Source organism: Rattus norvegicus, chromosome 18 (genome assembly GCF_036323735.1).
Source record: "Rattus norvegicus strain BN/NHsdMcwi chromosome 18, GRCr8, whole genome shotgun sequence".
NCBI classification, from domain to species: domain Eukaryota; kingdom Metazoa; phylum Chordata; class Mammalia; order Rodentia; family Muridae; genus Rattus; species Rattus norvegicus.
Window position 1 is genome coordinate 41,392,123 of NC_086036.1, and position 27,388 is coordinate 41,419,510.

At 41.9% G+C, this 27,388-nt stretch overlaps 1 pseudogene; it reads right to left on the bottom strand.

Annotated features, from left to right (window-relative positions):
- Positions 1–16,292: 16,292 nt before the first annotated feature.
- Rps9-ps7 (ribosomal protein S9, pseudogene 7) lies at positions 16,293–21,716 on the bottom strand (annotated as a pseudogene).
- Between the last annotated feature and the right edge of the window lie 5,672 nt (positions 21,717–27,388).

Sequence of the window (27,388 nt, forward strand, 5' to 3'; positions counted from 1 at the left end):
TGCTATCCTTTTTTAAGACAAAGGAAAACTTTTCTGGGCTCTCTCCTGCGCCAGCCGTTTCTTCATCTCTCATTAGATAGGAGTTGCACACACTGAGAGCTAAGCTCCTCGCTTGCCTCAGAACAGACAAAGTCATGGTTCTCTTAGCAATACAGATGTATGCGCTGTGTTGTCATTGTGTGTTTTGAAAGTGGTCCACCATGAGCTACATTATGAATGACAGTGTGAACTGTGGGCTCATAGAGAAGAGAGACCCAAGAGAAGATAGACTATGAGAGGAAAGGCAGAGAGAGGAGAAAGCAAAGCAGCCAGAGGATGTGATGCTCATCTTGGCTGTCAACAAGATTTAGAATCACAGAGAAAACAAACATCTGGACCTGTCTATGAGAGCATTTCCAGGGAGGCATGACTGAGTTAGAAAAACTCACACAGGAGTAGGGAGTATCTATTCCATGGGCTGGTGTCCCTGCTGAGCCCAGCATTCATCTCTATTTAATGGCTATCCACAGTATGGCCAGCCACCTCAACTCCTGGCCACCATGCTTTCTTCCATGACAGATTGTACTTTCAAAGCATTAGCCCTAAGTTGCTCCTGTCAGGCATTCTGTCCCAACACTAATAAATGTCACTAATATGAGACATTGGTACCAAGGACTGGGTCTGTTGCTATGATAGACCCATTCATGTGGTTTGTTGGACTTTGGGATTTATTTGTGAGAGAATTATGGCAAAGTTTGACAGTGAAAGCTAAAGAAACTCTAGAATGTTTGTAAACAACACTGCATCATCAGGTGGGTAGAAATCTGGAAGACCGGAATGGTGAGAGAAAGGTGAACTTCCACTCATGCAATTTCACAAGGGATTGAGTAACTTTGAGGAACTGTCTATTTGTGTAGTATTCTGACAGAGTCAGCTACATTCTTCTCATGTCCTGAGTACTGGCAGGAGGCTGAATACAAGAGTACAGGGCTACTTTGTTGCAGGGAATGCCAACAGAATAGCATTCAGGTTGTAGCATGGTTACTGCTCACTACTCTCATCCACCTCTATAGTGAGAAGGAGCAAAAGGCAGAGGAGAAAGATGAAAATATGCCATTTGGTGAGGGAAGAAACAATTTTAAAGAGGAAGACAAAGGCAGGCGAGAAAGCAGTTAGAATTGTTAAAAGAGGTTAGCATCACTACACAAAAGCTCTCTGGACTGGTACAATGGAAAAGATGGACAGAAATCAGCATGCTTTAATGCACTGCAGCTACAACAGAATGGGAGCAGACGTGTTGAGCTGACAGCAGAGTCTGGCAGCACTATTCACATTACAGTTGTTTTACAGGCACATGTGTGTGCATGCGTGTGTGTGTGTGTGTGTGTGTGTGTGTGTGTGTGTGTGTGTGTCTGTAGGGCAGGGAGCTCATGGAGGTTTGCACCAAGGTGCTAGAAAACTGTTGAGCCAGTCAACATGTAACAGGGTCCCTGCAAAGAGGTCTTGAAAAGCCATTGCATAAAACTGAGAAAATAAAGTCAAAATTGCAATCAAGACCCCAGGATGTTGGAGTTGCCAACACCATGGAGCATCTACTAAGGAAAGCTGCAGACACCATGGCATCACCCTGAGAGAGAGGTCACTTAGGCAGTAGGTGGGATAGCTGGAGGGGTTGGTTGCCCAAGGCCATTGCAGTCAGATGTTGCCTTACAAGCTCCAAATGCCAGATGTGGAGCTGTCAGGTTTAGGGTTTTGTATGATTTTTTCCTTGCTGTACTCCAATTCTTCCACTTTGGGATACAGAATTTACTCTGTGCTATTATATATTGAAGGTATTTAACTTGATTTTCAGTTTAGGGGGCTCACATTTAAGATACTGCCTTGAATCTGGGAAGACTCTGGACTTGTGAAGTGTTGAAACCATTAAGACTTTGCAGTGGGACTGAATGGACTTTGCAGTATGAAATGGCTATGAGTTTACAGTGCCAGGAACTGGTAGTGACTTAAAGGTGGTGTTTGGGGGTGTCAGGTTGACCTTGTGAAGATTAATCTTAATTTCCTACTTGATAGAATTTAGAATCACCTAGCAACATTTCTGAGGTAGTTGACCGAGGTAGAAGCCATCCTCTTTTGTGGGTGGCACCATTTTGTAGGCTTCAATCTCAGATGGAAGAGGGAAGAGTGAAGGACCAGCATGCATCACTCTCTATTTCCTGACTGCCGATGAGGTGTGACCATTCACTCGACACTCCCATAATCTTGCCTTCCCCTGGACGATGGACTGGACCTTCAACTATGAGTCAAAATGAACCCATTTTCCCTTAAGTTGCTCTTGCAAATCTTTTGTAACAGCAATAAGAAAAATAACTAATATAATGGTGTTCGTAAGAGAAGAACCTATGGAGTTGGTGACATGGCTCAGTGGTGAAGGGGCTTGTTGTCAGGCTGGACAACCTGGATCCAATCCCTGGAACCCACATGGCAGAGAGAAGTGACTGCTAGAGGTTGTCTTCTGGTTCCATATATGTGCACGTACACACACACACACACACACACACACACACACACACACACACATGAAATAAGTAAATGTGATAATAAAAATTTCAAAGAACCCATAGAATCACAAAGCATCAAATTGATGACTCAAACTTTGTGGCTCTGCCCATATCGGTCAGTGTGAGCTCTCTGGATGATTTCCTCTCAGTCTTCATTTCCACGGAGTAGAAGGCCACCTAAAGTGTGCCTGAAAACAAAACCAAGCCACAGAGCAAATGTTCAGAGTAAGTACGAGCTATGCCTGGTAACGCTGACTCAGCAACAAGCAAGGAAGCTGTTCAATTGGCACTACCAATGGTCCACACACAGGTCTCTGGGCGCTGCCTCAGCAGAGCCTTTCTTTTCCATCACATGAGAGCAAGGAAAGACACAAGGACTGCTGTGGAAACAAAGGAGATCCCTGCTCTTACACAGAAGTTACATCATCTTGCAGAAGTTAATAAACCACCCTTGCACATTAGTTTTCTCACCTGAAAGATGGAGCCATAGCTCATTAAGTTATGAAGAATAAACAAGCTACTTCAGAGACTGTGGGTAAGCTGTGAGTCAAGGCCAATGACTGTTGACAGCTTCCTGTTTTTATCACACAGACACAGTAGCTCTCTTCTGCTTCTTGCTCTGCAATGGTCACTCAGTACTAGACCCACAACAAAAAACCTGGGAACAAGTCATGGTCCATCCACTGGGAGCCACATATCCTTTCAGTAACATGAATGCCCCCATAATTCCCTCCAGGGGTGACAGGCTCCAAACACGAGGTTCTGAAGGCCCGAACCCAACCTGTATTGCCAAGACCATAAGACACTTCCTGTCTCTTATGATCTGGACTATGATTTGTCTCTTGTTGCCCAAGCTTTTCCTTGGTTTTCTGTCCAGAACTTTCCCATTCTGACACTCCTTGCCTTATTCCCTTTGATCCCTGTTTTTCCCAGAAATTAACCACTGTTAATAATCTCTTAAGAGTGCTTCACATTTCTATCAGAAAACAGCAACAAACATGTGAGGGTTTTTCTTTACACATTCTTACGTGGCCCATGGGGAATGGGATTTGTTTTGTGTGTCTAAGTTCCAAAGCAGGAAAGGAACCAACAGGCAAGGAATTTGGAACACAGAATTTACTGTGTCTTAATCTGATCCGTTGCTGTAATGAAATCCCAGAGACTGGGTAGCTTAAACAACAAAAATTCCCTTTCTCAATGTTCTGGAGACTATGTAATCAAAAGTCAACACCTCAGCTGACTGGGGTTCTGTTGAGTTACAGACTCAGTCTTTACTTGATGCATAAGCATAGTAATTGAAGAAGTACTTCTGTGTCTCATCTTAAAGGAAACTAACCTGAAGGGATCTGGACCCATCCTGTGGCATCATTTTATACGAATTCTTTCCATATTAGTCCTATTTCCAAATACAGTCTTGCCAGGGATCGGGAACTTCAACCTAGGAAGTTTTGGTGTTGGCAGGTAGAATCATTCAGCCCTTTATTCAGTGAAGAGCCAGTGATCTTGATATTCTGATTTTGTTTCTTGTTTTGTTCTGTACTGTTATCTATTCATTAAAAAAGTCAAGTACTGAAAAATATCTATATCTATATATTTCTTATACCTCTCTAAGGATTTCTACCCTGTCAGTGGTTTTTGACAAGGGGAGGTACTTTCTTCAGTATCGTTACCACTGGTAGGGTTTGTAAGCAGGCCTTCACCTCTGATCCTCTAAGATTCCCTAATGAAACTGGATCCTAAAAACAAAACAAAAAACAAGAAGAGGAGCTGTTTGAGAAGTTAGGGATCAGATGGGTGTTGAGGAGAACAAGGAGAATAAGAGAGGGTAAGTGAGGGGCAAATATGATCAATGTTCATTATTTACAGGTATGAAAATATTTTCCCTTATGCACAATTAATATGCGATAATGAAAACACATCGAAATGAAAATTTGCATACACGTGCAACAAGCAGAGGAAGAAAACCACACTTAGAAGAAGCAGCCTAATGACCTGTAGTAATGACCATCTGCACTGTTAAATGGGATAAGCAAGCAGATGAACATTGTGAAGAACCAGACGTCATTTAAGGAGGAATTATACACGCGTCCATGCATGCATGTGTTTAAAGAATCGAGGAAGGATTATACGCATAAACCAATCAAAGAGCTGGCAGGGACTGCTAGTTAGGGCACTGAGAATGGAGGGTCACTTTTGACAACTTTCTCTGCTGCACTTCCTCCTGAACAAGCATGTGTGAACTCAAGGAAAACAAGCACTAGAGGTGCCCCAAGAAACTACAAAAGAGCTACATATGCACGTGTTCTCTACCCAGCAAGAAAGAGAGAAATGCGTTTAGTTGATAAACCCATAGCTGCAACACTAAAGCGCTGCATGGCTGACCAGCGCTGCAGAAGCATGGCGACTAAGAACTCTGTGCAATCCACTCCTAGGAGCACAGTTTTGAGCAGATAGGATGGTTTTAAAGAAATCACTGGGAAATCAAAGAACTGAAGTCTTGATCAGGTCAAGAACTCGATTTGTTTCTCAGAATTCTAGTTCATTCCTTCTGTGCAGAACCACAGAAGGAACATTCTGTGTAGTGAGAATTCTGAGATTTCAGTTTCTTAAAAGAAAACAAAAAAACACAGACATATTACAAGGACGTGCTTTTGTTTTAATCCCAGGTGTAGGGATATGGGGGCTGCCTAGGACTGTCCACAGCAGCTGACTGGGGTTTGCCTTGTGCTCTAGCCGCCGTATGGTTTAGCCAGCTGAAGATAGTTTCTGCGTTTGTATGACGTTTAGAATCCTGGAAACTTTTCTTCAGAGGGTAAATAAATGTGAGGATCCCAAGAAGAATGCCAGTGGGTGTTGGTTGCAGTTTGTGAGTAGCCAAGTAGCCTTGGCCAGAGAAAGAAAAACAAAAGGAAAGAAATTTGATTCAGGGATTGTACTAATTCCTCCCTCCCCTTTCCCTTGTTTCTCTCCCATCAAGTATTAGGGGGTGGGTGATAAAGGGTGGGAAAAAAAGAACCCACAAGGTAGCAAAGACCAGCTATAACCAACGCAACTTTCTTCTAACTCTGAGATAATTGTTTCTCCTAATTCTGTCCATGGAGTCCGGAATCAAAGTGGCCAAGAAGCAAAAAGGTGTCACGTGCCTTTTGGAACAGCAACACAGGGCAAGTCACAAGAAGGAGCTTTAGTTAACTTTGTGCAAATTTCTTACATATACTCAGAAAACAAAACAGATCTACCAGGGAAAAAGAAGATTCGAGGCATGGTATGTGTGAACAGAGACCATATGAAAGAGAAGTTGTGTGCTCTCAAAGAAGTCACGTTATTATTCAATTAACTGAATACTACCATAACAGCAAAATTAAAATTGCAGGTAACTGTTGACATCCTGAATTTATCCAGGTAAGTACTTTGTTTGCTTTTGTGCTGTGGATTAAACCCAGAGCCTTGTACATCGTAACTACAAGCTCTACCATTGCGTGACACCCCTGGCTCCAAGTACATACAGCTTTAACTGGTAAGCAAGGAAGAAAACCCAAAATACTTCAAGACTATTTGAATATTTCTTTTAAAAGATTGGCTTTTTTTAATTGTTAAAAAATATGAAGTGAGGATTAAAAGGGCACTTAAAGAGTGCTTCTCTCAAGAGAAACCTACCATGGGACATCAGCCTTCACCATCCCACAGAAGGAAAATAGGGACGGGGGTGGTGGGTGAGTGGAGAGAGCAATGGAGGTAAGGGTGAACTTTCCTTGCTAGCAATGAGAAGGGGCAGCAACTGTATTTAACATCCACTTTCTAAAGAGCATCCAATGTAGCAAGAACAGCTCAGTGAAGCACGCCCCCTTATCCTCTGCCTTCCCAACAGGAAAACAGAAAGCTTCTGCCTCAAGCCCTCAAGTGCTGCTTTGGGGTGAGATGGTGGAGGGGTGCCAATGGGGAGGAGGGTGTTCAAATCCCAGACTAGCTTCTAACCTTGCTTCTATTGGGGTCAACCTAATTTCACACATGGCCTATATACCCTGGTACTCAAGTTAATTTGTAAGACTGGCCTACATTTTCCTTTGGAGGGCAACTATTTGAAGGCACTTCGTCATCAGGGCACAAACAGTCTTTTCTAAGCCAGGTCTGTTTCTGCTAATTAAGGAACACTGAATGCAGGAAGAAGCCAGGAGGGCATTCTCTCGATCACTCTGTGGTTTCCTTTGGGCAAGGACCATGGAGATTCAAGGAAGAAAAAAGATAAAAAAGGCTGGCATCACCGTTGGGCTTGTTGGGAAACATCTGAACATGGAGTCTGACCCAGAAACAAGATTTCCACAACAGAAATGTGTTCACTCATCTAAAACAGGTCTCTGCCTCTTCCCTCTCCCAAAGTGTCCCTGAAGCCACAAAAATCTCAACTCAGATATTCTAGAACACCTCCTCCCCTTGGCAGAGTAGGGCCAGAGCTGTTTAATTTTGGGTCTAACAGTTGGCATGCAATTAAAACTATATTTATATGGGCCTTGGAGGAGAATAATTTATTTATGGGTAAATTAAGATCATTGCAATATAAACATGCTCCCACAGATCAAGAATTAGCTCTGCTCCCCCAGAGACCATGAGAACTCTGCTGTCTTTTACAAGAAACGTTACTGTGTAAAAACAAGCAAAACATCAGGCACCTCTACTGTCTAAAGATGGATCTGGAGTCCACTTTCCAACATTCATCCCAAATGTGACAGCATTTTAAATTTAGTATTCAAAATGATTCAGACAGGGTTTTTTTTTCTTTTCCTGAAAAGCCGTGAAATTATATTGATGCTAAAGTTCAGACTAGGAATATTTTTACTTCTGTTTTGTTTTGTTTCTGCCAGAGATATAGACTGGAGTAAAAGACAAGTCTACATGATAGCGTATTTTGTGTCATGAGTTTTCTAAAATAGAGTAGAAGAAAGCATGCCTTATGTTTAAATGAGGAAGGAAAACAAAAATAAACAAGATTGTTCACAGTAAGGCCCTGTTATCCTATGGGGTATGCCCAGATTCAGCATTACCTCTAATTCTTTCTGTTTTCCAGCCTAATCAGAGTATCTCTCCACCCTAACACAGCGACTTTATACAAAGCAAATACAAGGCACATAGTATGTGTTAGTGTGTTGGGGTAGAAATCTCGGCTCGCGTCTGGACAAACCATACCAGGTCAACACAGTTCCACATGGAAAGGTTTAATGAGAGGAGACAAGGGAGAGAGAGAGAGAGAGAGAGAGAGAGAGAGAGAGAGAGAGAGAGAGAGAGAGAAGAAGAAGAAGAAGAAGAAGAAGAAGAAGAAGGAGGAGGAGGAGGAGGAGGAGGAGGAGGAGGAGGAGGAGGAGGAGGAGGAGGAGTAAATGTCAGCCATGAACACGTGGAGGGAAGGGGCAGAGGGAAATGGGGAGAGAAGTGACAAAGGGGAAGAGGGGAAGAGCAAGAGCAAGAGGGCAAGGAGGGGGCAAACAGCCCCTTTTATAGTGTCAGGCATACCTGGCTGTTGCCAGGTAACAGTTGGGGGTGGAGCTTAGGTAGAATGCTAACAGTATGTACTGCTCCCAACTACTTAAAAAAAAAGTATCTCCTGTAACCTTAGTGGACATTTTGTTGCCTTCTTCAGGTTCTTCTTCATGTGATGGTGGTATAAAAATTCCACAGCCAACAACTAAAATGTAGCCTTGTAGCTTTTTCTAGTTTTCATTTTAGTGTTCTCAAGTTGAACACCTTGGAGTAACCTGTGAGTGATTCTGTGTCCTCCTTACTACCCCACACAGTATCCTCGGTGGGTCCTGGCATAGGTACTTAAGCATAATTTCTAAAACAGGCACTGCCATCATCCCACCCATTCAGCATGAGGAGCAATGGATAGCTGGGAATGACCCCTTAGCATCCATCCTAAACGTGTGTCCAGGTACGCTTAGCCCAGGCTTCTCACCATTGCGGCACGCGTGTGGGTTTCATGCTGTGTAAAACACATGTTCATTTATATGTGTGTGTTGCTGAGGGAATATCTAAGTCATTGCTTTATTCCCCAGCATCAAGAAGAGAGCCTGCTATGTAACAGGGATTCACTAAATGTGTGACTAATGACTTCTGAATATAATAAATGCGCTGAGCTCCTGGGGTACTGAAACATCTCCATCCGAGAGCCCAGATTCCAGCTTTTTGTCTGTCTGTATTCATTTCCTCCACACTCCACCAGGTCAGGTCTGTCCCTGCAACTGTCCTGGAGGCAGCATTTCAAATTGATTTTGTGTTATGATCCTTTATTTTGAAGCAAAATGTTAACTCTTGCAGAATTCAAAGAGTTGAGAACCAGCATGCCAGTAGCTCATATGTGTATGACAGAAAGTTACATATGTGGTCAAAAGGAGACTTTTCTGTCTAGGGGAAGAATGCAAAGATTCTCTGCCTTGCCTGCTGGGCAAAGTTCTGATGCTCCCCACCCCACCTCCACCTCCTACAGCCGATGCTTCTCAGAACTCGTCCATTCCTGCTCCATAGCCCTGGCTGCATCTCAGCCAAGACCTGGTGCAGATTCCACACACAGGAGTAGAAAAGCCAGTGCTTAGGTCTCTGGTCAGCCTAGGGCACTGGAGTCTATGCTCAGAAACATGAAGCAACTTCCAGGAAGAGCTGAGGTGCCTTGACCTTCAGCTCTAAAGCAAGGGAACTTCAGCTACAGGCCTTGCGGCTCAGCTACCTTTTTTTTTTTTTTTTTTTTTTTTTTTTTTTGAAGAAAAGCGGTATTTGAAATGATGGACATTTACTGACATGCCTACTAATGAAAACAGAGAGGTAAGAAACTGATAACTATCCCGCTCTATAGCCACCTTCGGTGGGCCACATGGCGTCTGCAGGTGTGTTCATCTCAGTCAGCAAGCATCTCACCCGCTAAGCTCCCTATGCCATCCCACGCTGCTGGCTACCATCTAAGCCCAGCAGCAGCCACCTTCTTGCTGCGGACTCTGCTCACATTCCCAGCATCCGTCCCCTGTGGTTATAGTCACAACTCCCAGTAGCCTGTTAAAACCAAAACTCAATAAGCTTGTAATTTAGTAATCAGATTTCTATCCTAAATTCTCATTCTACAAAACATCCACACAATAAACTCACAACCAATTGATAATGATATAAATTGCCCACCGAGATAAGACAAATTATCCTATAAAAATCCACCCCTTAAGATATAGTCATAACCACCTGTGGCCATTTAAGGCCACACGAATCTGGGTCGTTCCTCTCTGCCTCCATTTTGGTTCTCTTTTCTTTCTTTTTACTCCTGCTTTACAAAAACTCTGTCCCTGCCTTACTTTTTCACTGCCCAATCACAGGCCTTACCTTATCTTGTGCCTATCTTCACCTGAATAAAGACAACAATCTACACACACTCACATACATACATACATACATACATACATACATACATACATACATGTGTGTATGTGTGTCTACTATGTCTGTGACAATACCTTTTAAAAAGGAAACAACTTACTTCTAAACAATATGGCCCATATCGATAGAATTCACTTATTACCCCTTTATTATATATTTATAGTTTATTAAGTACAGGGTAGTTTTTAAAACATGAGCCTATTTGATATATTATTTCTCCTCATGAAGCTGACCACTGAGTGGACAATACTTACTTAGCAACAAATGACCGTTACAAATACTCCCAGAAGGGGCATCAGGGAGTCAATGTGAACTTAGCACACCATAAGCAAGGTACTAGTAGAGTGTGAGCAGCATTCTATGTAAAAAGTAAGGTGTGGGATGTGACTGCTGAGGCAGCTCTGAGTTGTGATTGGAAGATAGCCTTTGAGAAGTACGCTAGGCAACCCCTTGCACTTCAGCCACTTCTCACACTTTTTAAAAAAAGATAGAGGAGACCATGGTACCTTGACCAATCTCTTCACCAAGGATTTCCATTGTCAACCCCTTCTGCATTCCTTATTTTGAAGGACTATGTGATTACAGAGGATGGTGATCTAGCCCTTTGGTCTGGCAGCTTCCAAAACTGGTATATTCTCCATTCATTATGCCCTCATGCAGTGTGTATGGCTGCTTCAGGCCTAGCCTAGACCCCACAGCTACTCCAGGAGACCTGTGTCTCTTTGACCCAAGCTCTCTGGTTTCACCAGGAATGAGGTAGCATCTTCCTTTGGCACTAACTGGAGGCTTCATCTCTGCAGATGGGCCCAAGGTCCAGACCCAGAATATTAGTGGTAGAATTCCATCAGAAGATGGGCGGGAAGGGATTAAAGGGTTCGACAGTACTGTTAGGAGACACTCAGAGGAGGTGACTTTGAAACTGAGACATGGCCTTGGTTGGATTTAAGACCAACTCCACAAGATAGGGCCCATACCTGACATTGTTGAAGTGTCCAAGAACCTGAGACTAGATAGACCATAAAGGAAAATCTTGTTACTATTATTCAGCTAGAGGACATAGCAATAAAATGCCCCCTGAAGACATTTTTCTATACCCACAGATGAACGTAACCCTCATCAGAGAAGCCTGTTCTTGTAGTCAATGGTAATTAACACAGAGACTCACAATAGAACAATGTGCAGATGGTGAGAGACTGTGGAGCACTCAGCCCTAAGTGTGATAATTATCAAACCCTTCCCCTCAGGACTCGGGGATCTATGCAAAAAAAGGAGGCAGAAAGATTCTAAGAGCCGGAGGTGATGGGTGGATGACCCCAGGGAACAAAAGAGGACTGATACACACATGAGACTGTGATAGCATACACAAGACCTGCACAAGCTCAATCCAGACAGAATGCCAGCATGGAGGAAGGGAGGTGGACCTAGTGAGGAGCTCTTGGCATTTGGTTAATGTGAGGAAAGGGAAAGTCAGGTTTGTCCAATGGAGCCACACACCAGGAGGCCATGCCCAGAGTAGCTTGGCCTATACAAAGCAGACTGTCCTGTTTGTGTACCTTTCTTGGGCGTGGTTTTGGCTTATTGTTTTGTTGTTTGTTTTCCTTTTCATGGTTTTTGTTTTCTCTTTGAGAGAGAAAGAACATGAAGCCGGGTGGGTAGGGAGGTGGGAAGGAGCTGGAGGGAGCTGGAGGAGGGAAAGAAATATGATCAAAATATTTCATGGAAAGTTTGTTTTAATTAAATTGTTTTTAAAAATTTTAAACTTTGAAAAATTTTAAAGAAACTGAGACATGAATGCTGTGTGAGAGATTTGAAGACAGAATGTTTCTTGCAGATGGTATATATAGTAAGGGCGAAGGCTTGTCTTGGCTTGGGTTTCTAGAAACAGTAGGAAGAATAGTGGGAGAATAGCAGAGTTTATGGGCAGAGAGAGGCAGGGGACATGGAGTAACACTGAGACTAGAACTTCTGAACTAGAAGAAACCTTGTGTGTTGTGGATAGAGGGGGCATGGTTAGGTACTATCGTCTCCTTTCATTTATTCTTTCAACCGACAGGGACCTTCAACATGTGGACTGAACAAAGCCAGCCAAGTAGAAGCTTTGTAGCCAGAAAGCATAGAACCCTAAGAGGGACTGTGAAGCTTGGCTGGATTGTGGTCTTGAGTTCATTCTCTGCTTAGAAACTGCCAATTCTAGGGAACTTATATAACTTTATATAATTAAAATTTTATGTTATTCTAGTATTCAGGAAGTGGAGATAGGAGGATGAGGAGTTTAAGGTAACCTTCCTCAACATAGTGAATTCAAGGCCAAGTCTGAGCCAAATGAGATTCTGTCTCAAAAAAAATTATGTGTGAATTTCTCCTGAGAGAGAGAGAGAGAGAGACAGAGAGAGACAGAGACAGAGACAGAGACAGAGACAGAGACAGAGACAGAGAGAGCAAAGAGAGAAAGATCATCTCTCATCCTTTCTGATGTATAAAAGTGAGTACCGTTGGTGATTTAGCTCAGTGGTAAAGTGCTTGCCTAGCATGTTTAAGGCTCTGGTATCATACATCAAGTAATAAATATAAAGGAATAAAAAATAAAAATCATTTCATTAACACAGATTCTGGAGCACTACATAGTTTGGGGGCAGCTTTATCAACCCTATGCCTGAAGGGTGCTGATATGTCTGTCCCTTGGCAGTTGAGTCAGGATGGATTTAAATGTTCAGAAACTACTTAGATAATGAAACATACTACACGATGTACTGGCATGTTTCCAAGTGATGCTAGAAGCCCTGTGAACCTTACCTGGCCTCTGTCAGAGCCCTGAAGATGGCCAGCCTGTTCGTGTCTGAACCTAACTTCTGGTGCATTCCTGTCCTCCCCTCCATCTAGGTCAGTAGACATAAATAGATCTGAGGAGAGAGGGCTGTGGCCCAATTCCAAATACCTATGCAAATACCAGCTTCAATCTGCCCCCAGGAAACTGAATTCGGAATGACCACACACATTGATTCCAGTTCCATCCCTTGGTGACACACCCCTGTTTACTCTGTAGCTACTAAAGCCAACTTGGTCTTATTACTGGCATTTTTATGAACATGACTAAGCTGCACTGAGACATTGATGAACACAGGGAGTATCGTTAATGTTGGCAGAAGAGGTTTCAGAGCATTACAGAGGAGGCTCTAAAGAATCTAACTGGTGGCTGAGGGTAGTCTTAATCCCAGCACTTGGGAGACACAGGCGGGTAGATCTCTGTTCGTCTAGTCTGGTTTACATAATGAGTCCCAGGCCAGTCAGAACTATGTAAGGATACCTTGTCTTTAGAAAAATTAAATAAATAACCCTTGATTGGAAACTGACCAGGCATCCTAGCAAAGAATAAAGATGTCAATTAAATAAAATGCTTAGTGTAGGGCTTGTCCAACCTCTTTAGAGCTTTGCTGTTCACTTTCGTAAGTGAATCACTGAATAGAAGTAGTTGCAGAGGAGGCTGACTCTGCCGCTCCAAACACCTCAGTCATCATGGGATCTTTTGTCTTTTCCTGCTTTTGTAGATGGAACATTTGGGTGCCAAACTCCCAAGGTCCTACTGGGATGTCAATGGGAGGTAGGGTAGGGTGGGAATGAGGGTGGCCTATTAGGAATGGCATTAGTTCCCTCGTGAAACACACCCCAGAGAGCCTCCCTGGCCCACCTATGAGGACACAAGAAGAGGACATAGTCTATTAACTAACCAATGGGCCCTCGGGACTTACCACTCCATCTGCACCTAGACCTCCGGCCTGCAGAAACCACAAGAAATACATTTTGGTTGCTCAGGCCATCTGGCCTACAGTATTTTGTTAGTACTAACAATGGACTAAGACATTAGCTGCTGCAAACACTCAAACATAGCATCTTTTGTTCTGACTTGTTTTCTTAGAAAAGGCCATGGCCACGGTCTTTAAGTGTATTTTTAGTCATGGAGAGAACTGGTTCCATAAGCATACATACACAGATCATATTTTTGGTCATTTGGATTTTATTAAGAAATTGGGGACGCAGCTGAACTCCGATTTTCAGCAAACATCACCACTGTGTGCACGTGTGTTTTCTTTCTCTGTAAAGCAATGAACTCTCTTCAACTTTTACCAGTTCCCTCTCCCCCTCATAGAAAACCAAACTTCATATGTACAAGGTGGCCACATTTCTTTCTTCGGAAGATAAACTCTTTTCTTAATATTTCCCAGAATCTAGGTTGTATAAATAAAATTATCTTCCTACTCCCCTGTCTTTCGTGTCGTTTACAAATTAAGTAGTTCTTCACTTTGGTAGCATTATTTTCTCTCTACTTCTTGTGACTATTGTCTTTAAATCATATGTAGATCCTTCATTTCACTCAAGACAGCATCATGGAAGTAACATTCTTGCCTTGTAGAATGACATATTTTAAAAGTAGATAAAAGAGGAGTAACCACCTTTTCCTTCCCCCAACTTTCAGAATAAACACTTCTCAATCCCCCCATGCTGGATGCTAGGACAAGCCAAGCACATCTTCATGTCTCATTCCTCTCAATGTGCCTTCTAAGTCTGAGCTAGGATATTGCAAATTGTCTTAGTAGAGGCTTGCAGAACAGAATGACAATGAATCATGAGTGAATGCAAAGCTGGAAAGGACAGTGCAAGCTGAAAGTAGACCTGTAAGAAACTGGATGAGGCACAGAGCTGTGGCTTTAAAACAATATATGAAGGCAGCTTGGAGCATAAGAACATTATTGCTGTAAACAAGCCATAATCTCTCCGTGAAAGTCACAAGAACTGACGTGCAACCTATTTCCAAATACATGGATGCTTAACACAATCACTCTGAAGTCATCGCTAGAATTAGATATCTTATAGATTAACATCCTAGCACTGATAGTACATAATTATATTATCAAGATTATGTTTTTTAACAGGTAATTCATTTATTTTTCTTGTATAAAAAAACTTATGTGGTAGCCACAGCTGGAGCCTGGGTCCTCTGAACAGAGATTCTGGTGTGGGTTTTCACAAGATGATCAGTGAATTCCTGATAAGGAGACATGGCAAACACAGTCCCTTTCCAGAGGTCAAGGGTCAGGTAGCTGTAAGTCTTAGAGATGGCATTGATAGTGGCCTTGGCAAAGTTGCCCCTAGTGGCAGTGCAGCCCCTGGCTGAAGTGTAGCAGTCGTCTATACCGGCCATCATCAGTATCTTCTTGAACTCAGGAGCAGAGACAATGCCAGTGCCTCTTGGGGCCGGGATGAGACACAGCAGCACAGAGCCACAGTGGCCTGTCACTTTGCATGGCACAGTGTGGGGCTTTCCAATCTTGTCCCCCAAGTAGCCTCTCCACACAGGGATGATGGAAAGTGGGGCTCGTGGAGATAAAGCTAAAGACAAGGAGTGGATCCTGTCACCAAGCTGGGCTGCCTGGTTAAGGACATGAAGATCAAGTCCTTGGAGAAGACCTACCTGTTCTCCCTGCCCATTAAGGAGTCTGAGATTATTGGCCTTTTCCTGAGGGTATCTCTAAAGGATAAGGGTCTGAAAATTATGCCAGTGCAGCAGCTCAGACTGGCCAACAGACCAAAATTAATTATGTTAACATAGTAGCTCAGCTTAGGGATGGGGACAGACTGCTGACCGTAGTAGAACACAAACTCTGGTGAGTTCTGTCCCCTTTTCCTTTACAGCAGTTTCTTAGTGTACATGCCACATAGTTTATAGACTTGCTCTCTTCTCTGCCAGTCCCTACTCTATGGTTTACTTTAACACTCAGCCTCTGGACAGTGGGTAGCTATCAGTCTGACATTACTATCATTTTCCTCTGGAACACTGCTTGCTGTCACATCAGGAAGAAACATATTCCATTCACAGGTGTCTCAAAGGTTCTCCCAGGACTCTCTACAAAGGCCCACCTTTTATTGTGAGCTTGACTTCTGTGTCTGTGTGAACCAACAATCACTTATTTAAGCTTTATTTTAAAAAATCTTTCATCTTGTGATTTGCAATTTTGTTTTAAAGGCAAAATTAAAATAATTTTAAACATGTTTAAGTCTTTGACTAGTATCCTTAGTTTTGTTATACACTGCTGGTTACTGCTGCTGTGTTCCAGAGAGGCATGTTTTTACTTTATACTATTAATAAAAATGGCATCTGGAGGCTAGAGAGATATCTCAGTGGCTAGGAGCACTTGCTGCTCTTGCAGAGGACTGAAGTTTGGTTCCAGCACCCACATGGCAGCTCATAACAATCTGGAACTCTAGCTCTAAAGACTCCATCTTCTGGCCTCCTCTTACAAGTTGGTGCACAGACACACATTCAGCTAAGTGTCAACGCACATAAATAAAAAATTTTTCAAGTATCAATTCTGTTTTATTTGTCAACTGGAAAACTAGACAAGCCTCCAGTGCAACAAGGTATCAATTAATCCTCTTCCTCGTCGTCACCAGTTCCAGCACCTCCCTGGCCTTTCTTGGCATTCTTCCTCTTCACTCAGCCTGGGTGGCCACCACCATAAGGAGAATGGATGGAGAAGTCAACGTGCTTCTGGAGTCCAGATGAACAATGAAGGATGTGACGTTCACCACCTGCTTGCTTACCCTGATGTGACATTGTCAGATGAGCACACGGGCATGGTGAATAGATTTGACCAGGTCCTGCTTAAAGACCTGGGTCTGCAGCAGCCTCTCTATGCAATCCTCAATCTTCAGGTCCAGGCTGTAATCCAGCTTCATCTTGCCCTCATCCAGCAACCCAAGGTGAACAAGTCACTTCAAACAGATACTGAGGATCCTTCTTGTCCAGCGTCAATGGCTCCTGGGAAGCCTTACGGATTGGATCTTTGCCAGGGTAAATTTGACCCTCTACACCTCACATTTGTTCTGTAGTCCATACTCTCCGATCAACTTTCGCTCCTGGTTGACGGAGATGTGATTTCTCGAAGAGTCTCCATGGGGTCATATAGGTTTTGCAACAAACCCAGATTCTAGCAACCAGCATGTTGACTTCACTAGGATCACTACACCTATGAACTCAGGCCCATGACCCTAAAAATAAATCTTAAAAAAGAAGAGACATCTGTCTAGCATTCCTGGTTCTGTCTCTTCTCCTCCCTTTCACACTCAATCCTTTAGTTCCTGCTAACCATCAGCTGATGCCCTTGTACTTCTCTTCAGTCTTGCCAGAATTCCCAGCCTGTCTCCTTCATCTTCTGTACAGAACACAGTAAGAACCTCTCCTGAGGTTTCCCAGCTTCCATTCACAGCAATGCACCCTTTAGCCTGTTGTCAGACTTGTTTCCCAATAACACGGAGCACTTTTTAGCTCAGGTCTCCCCGTGGCCCACCATAAATCCACACTCATGCAAATGGCCATCAAGAGCTTTCCCCAACTCTTGAGCTGTATTCTTCCGATTCCAGAGCCAACAGAGTGGAACCTACCTTAGGGCCCTTCTACTGCACCTGCTGCCCACTTGCAGCCTACACCAAGCTACACAGCTTGCTTCTTCCTACTTCCTTCAGGTCTGTTAAAGTGGCAGGTGGTTAGAGAGCCATCAGTGACTCACCCTTTCCTACTCACTCTCATCTCTCTCCACTGCACAGGAAAACAACCATGGAGCACCCAGCTATGAGGGGCTTGTGTGTCTCTCTTCCATGGGAGAACAAGCTCTATCAGAACTAGGATTTGTCCTAATTTCTGTTGAGTATTTCCTACAATGCTATCTGTCACAAAGTACCCTCAATTAATTCCTATTAAAAGAATGAATCTTATTACTTCTAAATACAGCATTGATTCCCACAAGCTATTTATAACGCCAGCTATCATAATTTATTTTTTATGCTCATTTGTATTTTGCCTGCATGTGTGAGGGAGTTGGATCACCTACAACAGTAGTTCTGCCATGTGGGTGCTGGAAATTGAACCCAGGTCCTCTGGAAGGGCAGCCAGTGTAACCTCCAAGCCATCTCTCCAGCCCCAAATGCAAGCTGTCGTAATGGAGAAAGCTGATGTAAATCTTGAAAAGGTGAGCATGAAAGGCAGAAAGTAAGGCGGTAGACTAGCAGGGAAGTGTGAACCCGGGAGATTCCAGCTCTGTGCAGGCAGCTCCCACCATGGCGTCAGCCTGCAAGCTTTCAGTACCTTCTAGATCTTTGGCAATACTGCCTTTTCAACTGAAGATGTGGTACCTTTAAGTGTAGAAACAAACAAAACCAAAACACAAAACATGAAGGAACTCCTGTTCCTTAGAAGATAAGAAACCAGAAATAGAGGTACTCTAGGCCTGTCTCTGGATGTTTCAAAATCTGCCTCATCTCTCTGCAGTGGTCTGACTTGGTCCCTCCTCTGGCCTCTGAAAATAAAGGTGGAAGCCTGGTAAATAGTGTCCGGAACGCTGCATTTGGACTCAGGAAATACAGGCTTGAAGGTATGAGGGCAGGCTGATGATCTCATTTGCTCAGTATGAAAGGGGATATCGCACATGAGTTATGGTGGACAGTCCTCAAGATATGGCTGGCATAGGGCTTAGTATACTGTGTACAGAAACACTCATGGCTTGTTCATTTCCTTCAAACCTTCAAACTCTATAGCTCTTTTCCTTGGTGCTCCTAAACACTAAAGAATAGATTGCATGCTGTATGTGCTTCTCTTCTAGAGCCAATCTCACCATCGGATAATCTATGTCTACGAGAGATGCCGTGGCCACTAACAGCCGTAGTTTTTGAAAACACATTGCCTCTGCTGCATTTCACTGTCTGTGCTGATAAAGGACAAGCTGCTTTCTTCAGAATGGATCAGGAATCCTGTTTCTTAGCAACACCCTTCCCACAAGCAATAGGAGACAGAACATAATTCCCTTTGGGCATTAAGAATCTGCTTATAATATTGAAAATGGGGCCAATTTTCCCTTAGACGCAGAATTAGAAATCATTTCTCTACTTATAAAAGAGAAGACAATTAAGACTCTTCAAATAAAAGCCTTTGAAAACGTTAACTCATTTCTTATTCCAGGTTCTGTTGTTTTGAGTCATTTTTAACAGGTTGTGCAGAATCTTGATATCTCATGGCCTTGACTGTCATGATTCAAAACTTAAGAACGAAGCTTTTCTAGTTCTAATTCTATTTCTTCCTACCACCTCCCTAGCTCATCTTTCAAAGAGAGCATATCAATTACTTGTTTCAACTATCAGCTGCATTCTTCAGTTTGATATTCTAAACTGCAGAAAGAATTTTGTTTTTCCAAGTATAAAATGAGCTCATTGTAAACGTAAGGCCCATTTAAAAGTTAAGAGCCAAAAAATTCTAGCATCTAAAATATTTTGATGATCTATTTTTTCCACCAGCCACTACACTTATAGACAGTGTGTGCAGGTGCTCTGCTTAGCTATGTTATTATACCTCATACAACTCTTATTAAGCCTCATCAACATGGAATTCAGACTTCCAGGTCATACACTAGGAGACAAGGAAGCAATGGTCTCATACTTGTTTTCTGACATTTTACCCATTCCTGACCTTAAAATTTTGGTGGTGCTTTCAGCTCATCACTGCCTTTGACATAGTTTGTTGATTCTAATTAAACAAAGAGTTAAAGTTACATAGAAGTTTGAGATCTAGAAAAGACATCCTTTAGTAGTTCTCCAAGAGAACTTGAACATATCCAAAATAACACTTAGGTCTTTCGTGTTCTATTGTGTATTTTAGAAGACAGGTTGAAAGCATTCAATGAAGCAAAAATGAGCCTATGAACTGTGAGCTATTTTTGAATAGTTGAATTTCTTAAACCAACCAGGGCCAAACTATTTTTCAACTACTTGATCACCAGAGTACACATGAAACACTCATGCAGAAGTCACAGAAACACTCATGGCTTGTGCATTTCCTTCAAACCTTCAAACTCTATAGCTCTTTTCCTTGGTGCTCCTAAACACTAAAGAATAGATTGCATGCTGTATGTGCTTCTCTTCTAGAGCCAATCTCACCATCGGATAATCTATGTCTACGAGAGATGCCGTGGCCACTAACAGCGTAGTTTTTGAAAACACATTGCCTCTGCTGCATTTCACTGTCTGTGCTGATAAAGGACAAGCTGCTTTCTTCAGAATGGATGAAACTCCCATAACTGCAACTCCCTCATGTCCTGCTCCTGTGGGTTACTAAGCAACTATCAAGCAAAACAGATATTATCAGAATTATTTAAAGTGTGTTCCCATCTGATGGATCTAAATTTTCTAGACACCTGTCACTCAATGGCTTGCACTTTCTCTGACTAAAAGCAGTTTTGCCATTATGAATTTATAACCTCAACTTGAGCACCACAGGAAATGCAGTCTGTAATGCTTGCTGTTGACTCGACCCAACAGTACGCTTTCCCATTAGATCTACATGAAATACTGGCTTCAGAAGGCGCTACTCCTATCTGTATGCAGGATAAATATATGCACATGTACTTATATTGCTTGTGCATTAAATGGAGTGTATTAGGGGGCCAATGCATTAGACAGCTTATGTTAGAACATACTTAAGACATGCCTCTTCTTCTAGTTGCTTTGCAACACTAACTCACTAGTAGAGACACAACATTACCTTAAATGAATTTTACCTTCACAGGGAGGTAGGAATAAAGGTACAAAGTATACTTTGTACCTGAAAACAGGCGTCAGTTTTTCTAGGAGATCAAAGGAAAAACAATATGCAAATTCCCCTTCCCTCTTACCCTGGCCCTTCCAGGAAGGTCAACTGAGATGGATTTACTTCAGTGACCACAAAATGCAGACAAGTTCTGTGTTTGAAAAGGTTTTCAGTTACAAATGCTGGCCTCAGTTGCCCCGAGCAACTTTGTTTTCTGTTACGGCAGAGGACAGACAATAATCATATTTGGAACTGAATATCATGATGTACCCAAGGTCATGCATTCTCAGTACAATTATGCTTTTACACTTTTATGTTCACAAAATAGAACTGAATGCTACTAAATATGACAGTATAAGAATGGCCTCCAGTCAGCTCTGATTCATGAGACAGTAAATGCCTTAATGACTTCAATAGTAGTAACCCCAGTTTGAAATGAGAATCACAGATAAGCATAGAAATACTCAATAAAGACACAAAAACATTTAATCATGTAACTGACCTTGAAAGAAAGAGCCTTAAGCTATAGAATTTGAAGAATTCAAAGCCAGATGGATGCCTAAGTACACACAATACCAGCCTCCCCAACAGTCAGAGGAAATGCAGGCAGGAATGTTGCTGTGTTACAAGAACTTCCTTGAGACCCTGTTTGACAGGAAGCTGGAGCTGAAACCCACAAACCATGTCAGGAAAGAGACTCAGTGAAGGAGGCCAAGGAGACTAAAGCTTCTAGTACAGCAGCAGTAACTGAAGATACCTATCCATTACTCCCTGCTGTGACCAACCCCAAAATTCTCCCATGACAAACTAAAATTATGGGCCTGCACTTTGGTAGAATTCAAAATTGCTTCCTTCTCTTGCTTGATACAAGATGCCCAAGATGGAAATTTTTTTGAGAACTGGATTCTGGTGATTGGTGCTATATATAATTCAGTTGGTGGACTGCTTCCTAGCATGCAGGAAGCTCTGGACTCAATGCCCAGAGCCACATAACCTAGACTATTTTCTCAGCACTCAAGAGCTAGGTAGAAACAAGACTTGGAAGGTCATCCTTGGCTATATCAAGTTGTAGGCCAGGCTTGGCAACTTGAGGCCCTATCTCATGAACAAAACAAAACCAACTGTCTTATGGTTTTACTGCTGGGAACAGATACCATGACCAAGGCAACTCTTATAGGGACATTTAATTGGAACTGGCTTAGGTTCAGGGGTTCAGTTCCTTATCAAGACAGGAACATGGCAGCATCCAGCCATGTTGCATGGTGCAGGAGGAGCTGAGAGTTCTACATCTTCATCTAAGGGCTGCTAGCAGAATACTGGCTTCCAAGCAGCTAGGATGAGGGTCTTATAGCCCACAACCACAGTGACACACCTATTCCAACAGGGCAACACCTTCAAATAGTACCACTCCCTGGGCAGAGCATATACAAAACATCACACCAACCAATAAACCAAATACAAACTTTGATCCTGGGAACCCCTAGGCCCTGGTGGATCTGTATAACTCCCAAATCCCTGTGAAGACATAACATTTTTAACCAAATATAATGAGTGAAGTATGCAACAAACACAAGAAAGGATCCATCATCTTTTGCCCCATACCAATGTGAACATGAAATTAACAGAAAGATTATTAAGTACCCTGAGAGCCTGGGGAGGCAGAAAGGGCATGCAGTGGGTGGGGTGCTTAAAATGAGACACTCAGAAGCTGCAAAAACAGAATAAATAAATTGTGGGGGAGCAGGAATGGTAGAAATAAAAACAAAAGCAATGAGACTTAGAAATGTAATATGTCAGACAGTAGTCTAGATAGATAATGGAATTTGTGAAAGTACAAATACTAAAGAAAACCACAAGCCCACTAAACAAATGTGGAAGACATGACAAAAGCTAAGATTTGTTAGTCTAGCAATGTGTCTAGTAAGAGTTTCAGACACAGAGAATAGAGAGAACCACAGTGATAAATACTGATATCTCTAAAACCAAAGAAAAATACCCAGAAATGAAAAGCAGGGGGGAAAAAACCAAACAAATCTAATCCTGGTTATATCACAGTACAACTGCAAAATGCCCAAGACAGGGAAAGCTTAGGTTGAAATTAAAAAAAAAAAAAAATACCACCAACAAATGAAGAGGACAGAAGACAAGGACCTACAACTTCGAAGTGCTGGGGAAGAGCAGTTACAAAGAAAGCAACAGTGAAAAACTCACACCCCTTCCAGTCCCCTTCCTCCACATTAAGAGTAGTAGTTTAGAAGGGAGAAAACTCCACCATGAAACCTGGACTCCAGTCACAGATGTAGCTGTCAGCAAACTGCAAACCAACAAACCACAGCAGACCCTTCACAGATGGGAAAACCACAGAGCAGAAAACCAACTTAGGCTTACAACCACCTAAGGGTGGTGTGGTTAGGTCAAGCCATTCTATGGTCAGTGTGTAGCTTTGCTAAGCCAATGGTCCCAAAGATGACCGAAACAACCAACCTCCACCTCAATGGTTTAAAACAGAAATGTTGCCCACGGTCATGATGCCAGAAGTCCCAAACCCAGGGTGTGTCTGTGTATGACAGACGGGGGGAGGGGGGGAAGGCACAGTTCACTACTCATTATGTTTGGTACTCTATATTCAGTTTGGTTTCTTTCTTGTCAGGCTTTTTCTATATTTCCAATTGTCCCGTGCTGTCTTATGTATCAGAAACTGACCACTATTATTTTTATGTTGTATTCTTGCTTATGATAAATGCTCCTATTTTGGTATTCCCACTTGGCTAACACGGTGTTAGCTTTTAAAACTCTTGTGTACATATGATAGTAAACTTGTGCGTTTCTCTACCAGTGAAGTCTATGTTTTGTTGGTCTCAGAAATTCAAACACTGAGTCAGTTTTAATTTTTTTAAATGAAAACCTGAGATTATGCTTACTGAATCATGCATTTACAACAACAAATCCATTACTCACTCCATGTTCCCTAAAGATCCTTAGCATTTTCAGAGCTTAAAACTCTAGAACTATCTCAGGCATAGAAGTCAAAAATAGGAAAATTCAGTTGTAGCACAGTTGGTCTTTCCTAGAGTCTTTGAAGAAGCCACTCCTCTCTTCTAGCGTCTTTCCCTCCTCTCTTCTTTAAGAACATGTTGTTGTATTTAGGATCACCCTAGTCCAAATGACCCTGTCATGGAATCTTTACCTTAATTTCTGCAAAGAGCCTTGCTCCAAACACATTCATGCTCTGAAGCTCTGGGTGGACAAATCATTGGGGTCCCTAACATGATTCAATCCAGCTAGTACTCAATGTTAAAAATATAAAGGTGGCCATATAAGAAACCTAAAAAGAACGTGTAAGCTCCAAGCAAACAGAGGAGGAAAAATATCCACAGAAAGCAATCTCCTTAAAGGTAGGGAAGAGGAAACAAAAGTCAAGTGAAGGCAGATAAGACAATAGTGGCAGTAATTACGAACAAATTAAAAGTTGTCTGAAATGGTAAGATACAATTATTGAAAGTGTCAGATTGGATTAACAACAAAGTAAAAGAATGCACATGGTGGCTTTCAACAGTCCTAGGCTTTGTCTCAATCTCTCCAATATGTCCCCAGTGTACTGATTTAACAAAGATGGAATCTGCCCTAATCTGACATGGCACTCAAGCCACCTTTGAGTATGATGGCCTTGGGCTAACGTATATACCTCTGGATGTGTCTGTTCAGAAGAAAGATCAATTCAAAGGCCACGACTGAACATTTGGAGGAAAAGGAAAAACTAGCAGCATTCCCTGCACATCTACCATAACAGACTGTACCCTCTACCACGCCTAAATACATCCCTCCTTCAAATTTGCTTGCTGTATATTTGGCCATGGCAACAATAGAAAACAATGTGTGACAATATTGGGAACAAACTATATAGCAATTACAGAATAAAAGGTTAAAATTAATTTTTACAATTAGAAAAGCATTTTTCTTGAAATTGAAATCTTTCATAGGGAGTGCCTAAAGAACTGTTTCTTCCTGGGCCAATTTAAATGATTGAAAAAGCTTTAATTACTTCTAGATAATTTGATAGATTAACAAAACTTTAAAACCTTAAGATTTGCTTTTTGGTCTCTTCTGTCTCCTTATTTATAAATCCCGTATTTAATAATAAATTCTTTGAAATCCCTAACTGCAAAGAACAGATCTGAGTAATTTTCTACCGTCACAGTGAATAGTTTAGTAATACACAGAATGCACCAGTTTTAATGTTCACTTTTATATGATCATTGTATGATTTTGTTGTTTTGATGAGGTTTGCTGTAGTTCAGGCTGGCCTTGAACTTGCTGTGATGGAGGATGGCCCAAAACTCCGTTCCTCTGCCCTCATCTCTTAATTGCTGGATGACAATTCCACACCATCAAGCCTGGCTTACAGTTTTATCTAAGGCAGAATGCAAGTTGCAAAAACCAACCAACCAAACAAACAAACCACAAAGCACAAATTAAGCATAATGCTGATATCTGGAAAATGAACAAAACTCCACTAATGCAGACTAGGTACATACTATTCACAGAAGGTGGAGGGCAGTCTGGGAAACATAAGACCAGAAAAAGAAGAGGACGATTTGTAAGGAACAACAGGATTCCCCTTCAACTGTCTTTAACACACTTATGACAGGTATAGCTGGCAGTCAGAATCTTACATCACTTGTTATTCTTTGTATTAAACTGTATTAAGTTGTACAAATAAAATTGAGCCAAATCAAACTTCAAACAGCCATTGTTTCCAGGGTGCAGGTATGTTAGGGCACACTCCTAGCTTTCCTACACTGGCTAGCTGAGGTCAAGAAGCAGAGACGTCTCATTGGTGCCAAGCACATACAGATACTAGACTGTACACACCACTCTCCTGTGAAAGGTCCATGATGCTCTGGGGCAATGACTGATTCCAGAGCTGACACTGACAAAATACAATATGAGCCTAAAGGACTTGGTAGTGGTAGCAAAGGAGTTTGAAAGAGTGACCACAAAAAGCAAATAAACTCTAGTTCCTTACTCTGTTCTTCATTAAAGCATGGTGCCCTTCTGTTCTCATCCTTGGAACCCTCAACAGTTTTGTAAGAAGTACCAGAGTAGGCCAGAATGTTTATAGCTCCTTGACTAGACCAGGCAAACAGGTGCATTTACAACGGTCATGAAAACCAACTTCAGGCAGATGCCAAAGACCTCAAAAGTATAGAGTGAACAAAGACAAATGGAGAGAGGAAATGCTCTACTAGAGAAAAACTCTTAACAGGAAAAACTTCATCCCATAAAATGGCCCAAACACACCCTCATAACCAACAGAATAGGATCTGCTAGAGCAAATCACTGCCCTTGACTTAAAATTCATCAGCTTTGGTCATACAGGTAGGACACTGGCTTCCCAATATCTCTGTTATAGATCACAGCTGACATCTGAGTTATAATAGTTACCTAGGTTACTTTGCAAAAATCTTAAAGGCCACTTGTGCTGCAGAGTTTACTCAACCCTGAAGATGCTGATGGACTGCTAAAAGGACATATGATGCCTGGTCCTGCAGTTTTACTGGGTCAGATCTACTTGGCTCTATGCTGATCACAAACTCAGTTAACTTGGCCAATTGCAGTTGGCATACTTTTACCCAACCTTAAGTGTTTTCTCAGCAGCACAAGACCCAGCCAAACCATGATAAGATGTTTATGCAAGATAATGATACAGCTCTAAGGGTAATAGGGGTAACAGAGTAGTTCCTAGGTTATCAGCCAAATTTTAGCCTGTAAACTGAATACTTCCAGAGGAAGAAAAAACATCCTTTCAAGCTGCCCACAGATAATGAAAGTTTACTGAGTCTTAGTCCCTAGCCCTTATTCCCAATGAAAGCTTGAACAAAAAGAGTAGCCCAATCACCTCTTTGGTCAGTATTTGAAGCCCTAGTGAAAAAGTGGCTTGATTTCACTACAAATGTCTCCACACCATTATGGATATTATGTTGAGAAGGAAGGGCTTAAACCCAGGGTTAAATAAGTATATTACCATTGAGAATTCCAGCCCTGAGCTTCTTATACTGGCTCATTTTAGCAAAATATGAACAACTGATGTAACAAAATACCATTTTTGAACTATAAAAATAACTAATAATTTAAATATGGTAAATGAGAAGGATCAAATTTATTGTACATTAGAATTCTAAGTAACATATGCAAATAGCCCTTTCTAGAAAGTTACATTCTTCCCTTGGGCAGTGTTTAGACTTAGTGACTTAGTTCCAGAAAATAGAATGTGAAATTAAAAAAAAAAAAAGCAAGTAATTTTAAAATCTATAGAGACCTGGTAGATCCGTGAACTGAGTGTTGATTTGATATTCACATCATCAGTGATACCGGTTAGACTCATCTATACATTGAAAAAGCAAGACCGGTAACACATACCTCCCTAGAAAACTCCTAGGCAGTCCAAATAAGCCTGAATTAAGGAAAGTTATATAAAATATTCGAAACCACTATTTAAAAAAGCAAAGATAAAAGACTGTTTGGTTAAACGAACAAGATGAGTAGATGCAATCTTAAAATGGATCCAGGTACAAGGACATTAGTGGAAAACTGGTGAAACCAAAGTATCTACTAATTTAATTAGTGGAAATGCACAGTGCAAGGTATATCCTCTACTAAATACTAAACACTTCAGGTGCTAAGACCATAGACAATCACAGAGTTTGTATTTGCAATTTCTTTACAAAGCTACATTCATATAAACCAGAGATCTTTTAACATTAGCTACCAGAAAGATACACAGTAATTGTCTAAGCTGGCAAAGAGGGTAAACCTA